This window comes from Dipodomys merriami, unplaced genomic scaffold, assembly GCF_024711535.1.
Source record: "Dipodomys merriami isolate MVZ:Mamm:240054 unplaced genomic scaffold, mDipMer1.0.p SCAF_266, whole genome shotgun sequence".
Classification (NCBI taxonomy): Eukaryota; Metazoa; Chordata; class Mammalia; order Rodentia; family Heteromyidae; genus Dipodomys; species Dipodomys merriami.
Window position 1 is genome coordinate 1,190,905 of NW_027204115.1, and position 8,842 is coordinate 1,199,746.

General features: G+C 42.6%; 1 long non-coding RNA gene across 1 annotated transcript in view; it reads left to right on the forward strand.

The window, feature by feature from the left end:
* Window positions 1-6,684, forward strand: part of LOC138837193 (uncharacterized) — a 99,584-nt gene extending 92,900 nt beyond the window's left edge. The window contains exon 3 of the long non-coding RNA XR_011375226.1: window positions 6,467-6,684. This is a non-coding gene — a long non-coding RNA (uncharacterized lncRNA). The remainder of the gene's footprint in view (window positions 1-6,466) is intronic.
* Window positions 6,685-8,842: the final 2,158 nt, after the last annotated feature.

Genomic DNA, 8,842 nt, shown 5'->3' on the forward strand with positions numbered 1-8,842 from the left:
CCACCAAATCATTACACCTTGCCATCGGGCCCGGCAACATAGAGTAGGCACAAATGTGTCCAATATAGAAAGAGTGTTTTCTGTTTAAGATAAGGGATTGAATCTGTAACAAAACATTAGAAATTGTACTGGCCTGCTTAACTGAAGCAGCAACTTCAAGAGAAGCAACGGCATTTACAACATATAATGAATCAGAAAATAAATTAAAAGGTTGATCAAATCTTTTAAAAACTTTAAGCACAATTAAACATTCAACAGCCTGTGGGACATTCGGCCGAAAATTAAAGACTACCGGCTGTTTGTGTCCTTGAACAAAAAAGGCACCTTGTCCAGATTTTGATCCATCCGTAAAGATGGTCAGAGCATCAACCAAAGGCTCCTTTGAAGTGACAACAGGAAAATACACTAAATTTTTGTTAACTATGGCAAGCAGAGGATGCTTAGGATAATGATTATCAATTACATTTGGAAATGAGCAAACAAGAATTGCCCACATATCCACTGTGGCTGCTAAAATTTCAACTTGCTCACGGGTGTATGGAATAATTTTTGCAAAGTGCATCAAACAATACTTTATACCCAAAATTGCCTTTTTTTTTCTTTTTCAGGCCAAAATTGCCTGTTTAGCCACTAATTCAGGAAAATATTGAACAGTTTTTGCTCCCACAGAATCATAGCATTAATAGTTAGCCTTCGAAGCAAGGCAGTGGTATAATTGGCTGTCACCCCATAAGTCCAGACTGCCTCAACTAAATCTTTTAACTGGGAGTAGGAAACCGGCTCAAAATCTCTTTCATTAGTAACTGGATTTTCAAAAACTGGAAAGGCGGCCGCCAGCCGCCAGGTGTTTTCTTTTATAAAGTGACTCTTCCCTGCCGGCGGGCACGGCGGGGGGGGGGGGCCGACGGGTGAGGGCCAGTTCCGCTTCCTCTTCCTGGCTGCTGCGGTACTCCCACCCCTAGGGGGCGCCACCCCCCATATCTGTCTGCCTCGTGCTCCGCTGCAGCCTCTGCTAAGTCTTCACTATCAGCTGGATCGAGCTGTTCTCCCTCCTCCTCTAACATTTCTTCCTCTGAGTCACTCACAAGATCACTGCGTTCTTGGTCCCGCCCTTCCACATGTAGGGCTGAGAACCGGTTTGCTTTTAAAGAAGGGCATGGGGGTCTCCTTGAGACCCCCTCCCTAAAACCCTTCTCCTTTTGTGAGGGCTGCAGTCCCTCCTGCTTTAATTCTTTAGGATCCTTTTGTCTTTTTTTCCCTTTTTCTTTTAGGCCTATTTTCCTCCCCCTTACTGGATGCTGACTCTGATAGACTATCCTGATGTTGCGTTAGTACTTTGCGTCCTTCCTGGATTAAATCAAACCCTCCCTCCTTGAGGCAAGTGCGCACCATCAAAAAGACAAGCCACAAAGGAAGAAGCAATGCAAGCAACCAATAAATATCTAAATCTACAGTGAACAGCATACCGGGGGATATTTACCGACGTCCCCTCTCCACGTGTTGAGTTCTGGCTCTGGTTCGGCCTCTCGCGCGGGTCCCGTCCCTGGTTCGTTCCCGGGTTTCGGCACCACTTGTAGCGACCGTCTACTCGACCAGCGAGGAAAAACGACCACCACACCAGGAGTCTTCTCAGATCACGCTTTATTGGAGAGCCTTTTAGTTGTAGGAGACCTTGGGCGCGAGAGAGCGTGCACCCGAAACATGGCCACTTATATAGGGAATAGGAACACGGGTCTTTCTATTGTTGGTCGCCTGCCTTTCACCGTCACCAGGTGTCATGGGATTGGCTGGGGACTCTACCTGGCTCGCGCACGCGCACAGCCCAGGCGTCCTGCCAAGCACCGTCTGGGGTGGTTACCTCAAAGCTGCAAGGGAGTGGGCGGAGTCTCGCCTCGGCTCCCTACAATTCTGGTATTTAGAGAACTTCTGTTATTAAAACTCCAGTACATAGTATGGAATGGAACTCTGAAATTATTCATTAAACAGATGAGGTGAAAGTCAGATTTTGCACTCTAATACTCTTTCCTCAACCAAAATAACTAATATTCTTAAAGTTAATGGGCACAAATGTGCATAAATTTTCTAGAAATAAAATGATCACTTATGAAACATTAATAATACCTGCAAAGAAAGCTTTACAATATAAGATAATTCCTTCACACAATATGTATCTGTCTGGTACCATAACCCCAAACTAGACTAAGGCATCTAATAGCTATCACAGTTGGATGTTTCCTTTTTGTAAAACTGTTTTATCGTGTTGAGTAATATGAATTGTATACCAACTTAAAATCACATTTGAAATAAAACAGTTACTAGGTAAGACCTTCGTGGTTGAGGTGGTGTGGGATTTCCAGTCAACCCCTCTTGAGTTTTCCAGGAAGGAGCTTGCTTTGCCACAGCCTCTGTGGTAGAGCAGGGCAGGGTTTTGAGAGTGGAGGCCAGTCTGGGTAGGGCTTTGAGACATTTGGGAGGAGGTAGGAAGTATTGGATTTGTAGGGCGGGGTTTCCAGTGGAACAGGACAAGGCTTTAGGAAGGAAGCTCAGAGATAGCCATGTTCAGAGGAAAACGGCAGGATTACCAGGGAAGATGTTGTTTTCAGGCCCAGCTAAGAGAAGAATGGGGCTGCAAGCGAGGAGATGTAATGACCTGTGAGCGAGAAAATACACATAAGCACAGTTAAAGATGTCAAAGGTGTTTTACTAATGTGTCTGCAACCCTGCCCTAGGTTACTAGAATTAGGAGCAACTGCAACCTCCAGGGGGCAAGTTGTTTTCCTTTTTCCTCCTCCTTGCAAGCCTTGCCTCTCCACTCTCCATTGGCCACTTTGCAAGCCTCTCTACTTCTCCACAGGCCTCTCCACCTCTTCACAAACCTCTGGGCTCTCTGTAGTCCTCTCCGCATTTCACAGGCCTCTCAGCTCTCTGCAGGCCTCCCTGCTCCTCACAGGCCTCTCAACTCTGTGCAGTCCTCTCAGCTGTCTAGGGCTTCCCCAGGTCTCCCTGCCTGACCGGACTTCCTCCAGCCTTCTCTGACAGCCTGGGATTTCCCAGATATCTCCTTGATCCAGCTTCCTCGGGCCATCCCAGATTCTCCTCAAGCCTGAGGAGAGCTGGGCACAGCTCTGGTCCAGGAGCCATGTCTCTTCTCATGTGTCTCTTGTGGCATCTCCTTCTTTCCATCCCCTCCCCAGAAACCCCTGTTGCTACATCTGGTGGCCTGTCCCCCAAGCCACCCTTTGACCCCTCTCCCCCAAGTGGCCTGGCGTGCATGAAGATGGAATCAGCATGGGGCAGGACTTCCCGGACCCTCAAGCTCTCACAGAGTTTACTTAGAGGAAGGGTTACTGGTGGAGCGCTGTGGGCCTGCATGGGATATGTAAAATGGGATTTCCCGTAGAGCAGGGTGGGAAATTTGAGGGAAGAGGCTGATGGAATGCAGGCTTTCTGGTGGAGGAAGGCTGGGCTGACGGGGAGAAGCTTATTGAGGGGTGTGGCTCTGAGAGGGAAGCAGTGTTATGAAGGAGTGGGCTAGTAAAGGACAGCATTTCTGGTGGAAAACCCCATACTTTCTGGCATGTGGTAAGATGGAAGGATTTCTGGCAGAGCAGGAGGGGGCAGCAATGGACGAATGAGCCTTGTCAGGACAGGGCGTTGAGGATCCAAAGGACTAGTTAGGGTGGGGTTTTCGGTGAGGCCAGCCAAGACTTGGAGAGATGGAGTAAGATTGAGTGGGGACTTCAGTGTTAGGAGGCAGGATATCTAAGGAGTAAGCCTATTGTGGGCAGGGTTTCCAGTAGGGCAAGACAAACCTTCAAAGAAGGGGATAGGGATGGACAGGTGCTTCCAGTCAAGCCTGGTAAGCCTTCCAGAAGGAGGCCAACTGGTGGAATGGTTTCCAGTGGAACAATGTGGCCTTCCAGAATGAGCAAGGATGGTGGGATTTTCTGGTGGAGAAGGGCAGGGCTTGGAGCCATGAGGCTAGTTGGAGGTGGGGCTTTCAGAAGGTGGTAAGGCTACAAGGGTTTAGGATAATTATATGCAGGGTATCCTGTGGAGTGGAGTGTGGATTCCAGAGAGAACCCCAACTAGGGGTTGGATGAGGAGCTCAGCTGAGGGTTGGATTATTGGGGGAGAATGGCAGGACTTACAGAGAATAGATGGAAAGGTAGGGAGGTATCTGGTGAAGTACTCGGGCTTTCCAAGGATGAGGTGGGCTGTGCCAGTAGCTTCTAGTGAAACAAAGCAGGGCTTCAAGGGCAAATATAGGGTGGCGGATGGATTTTGATGTAGCAGGACAGGGCTTCATGGGAGGAGTGTAGTTCAGGGAAGGGCTTTGAAAGGGTTGTCTGGGCTGTAGGAGTAGGCTAGTTATGGGGTGGGGGAAGGGCAAAGGGGAGAAATGTTCCCTGGAGCCTCTAAGGAGCTTGAGGGAGAAGGCTCGTTGAGGGTAGGCTTAAAGGGAAGGGTGGGTTTGGAGGGACTAGGTTAGGTAGGGGCAGGGCATCCAGAGAATAAGGGTGGGGATTCAAGGGAGGAGCCGGATGGAAGTGAAGTTCTGGGTAGAACAAGTTGGGTATTGAGGGAGGAGATATGTTTCTTTGGGGCAGAGAAAAGAGTAGATGGAGTGGAAGAGGGATTTCCAAGTAGCAGACCAGGGATTTGAGGAAGGAGGCTGGTTGCAAACAGAGCTTTGAAAGTTTATAGCAGGGCTACTACGGTGTAGGTTAATTGAGGGTGGGATTTCAGGTGTAGCAGGACAGGGTTTCAAAAGAGGGGCTGAATGGAAGTGGGTCAAGTTGAGCTTGTGAGAGGGGATAGGATAGAGGCAGGAGTTCAAGGGGGAAGGGAGAGGCTATAAAAAAACAGCAACTACTAATAAAAATAATGCAAGAACACCATTTTCAGCCAGTGTAGAATTAATTCTATTTCTGTATGTATGAGAGATATTGGATAAACTAACCAAGTAATTTCTTCCTACTGAAATTTTTCTTTATTCTAATTGAGTGAGAATAAAACAACAGGCCACGTCAGGCTCATAGGCACACAGTAGACTGACACATGAATCACTGGATTTGATTACCCAGCAACTCCTTTAAGGAACACAAAAATTTTAAACTCTCTCCATTAGTCATAACGGACACTCTATTGACTTAAAATTGTGAATAAATAGAAATTTTCCTCTGAACATTTTAGAAATTTTAATCTAAACAAAGTAATAGTAATTCTTTAACTTTATACTTCTATATTGGAACATATACTAACACTAAATAATTAGGAAAATATAATAAAATTATACACAGAATGTTCATTCTTGCAACATCAATTTTAATCTAAAATAATTTAAAACCAGAAAATTGCTTGCCATATAGTGAGATTGCAGTATGGTTTCCTTTTGTGATCAAAATGGTGATTTAAGCAATATGCCTTTATCATTGGATGCATTGATGGTTAAAAGATATCCAAGAATGTGAAGTACCCTAAAAAAATACCCTGAAGAAACTCACAGGGTACTGTGAGTTGATGTTGAAATAAAATTAATTACTGCATACAGTAGGAATTAATATTAAATAGGCACAGAAATATTTTCTACAATAAACGGCTACATTGAAAAATAAACAATGAAAAGGAAGCAGGCAGTCAGACCATCAAGTTAACATTACCTAATGAATAACATTTATTGAGACTTGTTTGCAATCTGCTTGACCTAAATTCTTCCCTGAAGCCAAATAACAAGAAAAAAACCATGGAAATACAGTATTTTCAAGGCATTATTAGACTTTAGAGAGTGAATTCAATTAATATATTGCTAGAAAATAAAGACAGATGTCCAAGATAAACAGCAAAGGAAATATTCCCAATCTATGGCTCTCTGCTGTGAGAGGGATACAGGCCAAGGCGTGAATGGACTGAAGAACAGGAGTGCATTCTAGTAGTTCCCAAGATGCAATGATGAATGTAACATGGGAGAAAATCAACATAACTGTCACATGAATTTATCACTGGAGAGTACAGAGAAGTACAGTGAAAATCCCAGGAGAATTATAAAGTACAATCTTACATATTTGTCAGAACAGTAAATTCAAATGTTTTCAGAAAAGTGTCTGGCATTGTGTCCTAAAACACTTGGAAAGACTACAGGAAACTACCGGGCACTCACATGATGCCAAGAAATGATTAACATAATTTACAAGACATTGAATAATCATAAAAGTCTTGTTTCAGTAGTGCAAAATTAAGCCTTAATACACTCTGTTCTGAAACAACACATTATAAAACCAAATCAAGAACAATCAAATTATATATGTGACTCAACTGTTTCCAACAATAGAATTCAAAAATTCAAATTACATACTGTATCTGTAAACTGATAAAAATCATACAGGATGACAAACATAATTAATCTTTCAACACTGCATATTTTATGTGAATAGTCCTGATGATAAATGATTTGTTTTCCTTACAGATTTTGGATGAACACAACAACAACAATACAAAACCAAAAACCACTTGGCAATAGATCTGGATACCAGTGGCTCATCCCTATTCCTAAATGCCCAGGAGGCTGAGATTGGAGGACCATGGCTCACAGGTTGCTGGGGTAGCCAAATCCATGAGACATTGATGTTCCATTGATCAGTCAAAGGCCTAGTGGAACATTGGCTCACATGGTATAGCATCAGGCATGAGTGTAAACACCAAGAGTTCAAGGCTCGAGTCAAATCTCATTACTACACACAGTCACAACCTACACACAAACACACACACAAAGGGGAAGATACAGGAACAGGGAGAGAAAGGGAATCTTAAGAGTTTAAAAAGTGAAGCCTATCCTAGAAAAAAAAATCCTTTCCAAAAATATATAACTGTAAGATTACTTGTGAGGGATTCTAGAGCTGAGCAGTGAGATCTGGAAAGAGATAAAAGATTAGAAAGCCATCTTAAACAAGACTCAGAAGGCTGAGATATGTACCCTGGAAAAGTCAAATCATCAAGGCAAGATAGTGCTATAAGTTACTACCTTAAGTGTGTTTAAGATACAGCTGTTAGGACACTAAAATAGTAAGATCTTGGAGATGAGACAAGATATTTTATGGCTAAAATATGTATTCCTCCCTTCTGCTCCCTAACAGTAAGAGAGTTAATTGTCACTATTTATACAAAGTATACCTCATGTTAGTGGTTGTAACCACAAGATAGATTGATGACCTAGTTTGTGCAAATAACTTTAGCCACACCCCTATATTAAGTTGGATAAAAAGTTTGTTAAGCAGGACCACCAAAAACTGGTGGTGAGCCTTTGGGTCCCCTGGTGTCCCTCTTTCCTTTCCCTCTCTGTAATTTCTCAGTTCATTGGCCAGGTATCCCTTCATCTCTGCTGTTCCAGAGTTGTGGACAGAACTGATATTCTGAGCTCCTCAATACAAATGGTGGAAACACACTTTATCAAAGAAGATACACAAACATATATGAGCACCTGGCAAGATACCAATCATCAGCAGTCATCCTGTGAGTCCTTAGTGAAGAAGTGGAGTTCCATTATGGTGGTCATAATGGCTAAGTGTAAAAAGTATGTAATAAAACCTTTGGAAGGTTCTTTTTCTCTTTTTTCTCTGTAGTCCCAGATGGCCTGGAACTTTCCAGCCTTGTCTCAGCCACAGAAGTGATGGGAGTTTGAATATGTGCTGCCATGCCTGGCATTTAGGAAGTTCACAACAAAGCAATAACAAAGTACATGAAAGCAATTTTGTAAATGATGTACATTTGCTTCCTCAATTGTAAAATAAAACAATACGAAAGTGCATGAAAAGTCTTTTTTTCTTTTTTTTTTTTTTTGTCGGTCGTGGGGCTTGAACTCTGGGCCTGGGCGCTGTCCCTCAGCTCTTCTGCTCAAGGCGAGCGCTCTACCACATGAGCTACTGTGCCACTTCCAGCATGAAAAGTTTTGTAAGTGATATGTATTTACTTCCTCAATTGTAAAATTAAACAAATATATGTCAAAATATCACATTATTAACATTATTTATATATATGTATATGTATGTATATATATATATATATATATATGCAGTTCATCAGGCATCACTATACCTCAACAGATCAAATGCAAAGTCAAATTTCTACTTCTTTCTAGGAGAAGCAGAAAAGGTCAAAATCTATGGATATATGACCATATAAGATGATATTAAGTAACTGCTTAAATAGGGATATAGGTTGACCTTTTGTAACAATGAGATGTATAAGACACTCCATTGAAAATGAACTTTAAAACTGGTGAGGGGGAGGGAGGGAGTAGCTGTGGAGGTGGGAGGGAAGGGATCGTAGGGGAAAAAACAAAAGACGAGGCAACAATGCTCCATAGGAAATGTACTCATTACCCTGGTCATTTAACTGTGACCCCTCTGTACAGTATTTTTACAATAAAAATGTACAAAAATTCTACTTTAAAATCTAACATCTAAGGCAGTGTCTGGAATACAAGGAGATAAAATAAATCTACAGGAGGGATATCTTTAACACTGTGACAATGAGACATGAAGGCTGGATTTTAAATCAGGGTTTGACAAGATCAAATGTCCACTAAATATGTGATTACAGCTACAAAGCTGACCATGATTGTAAGAATGGAGGTACAACTGAAAGTCAGCTAAGGCTGCTACAGCATTGTATGTAGACATAATGTGACCTCTCCAATAATTGTAAAGCACAAAATAGAAGTTAAGTCAGTAAAATACATGGGAGGGTTTTCCCACTGAGAAAAATTGCAGTGGGTGATCATTGCTCTTTGGTTGAGAGTATACAGTCCATCTCATTTTACTTTAAGCTAAAGTATATTTCTGAT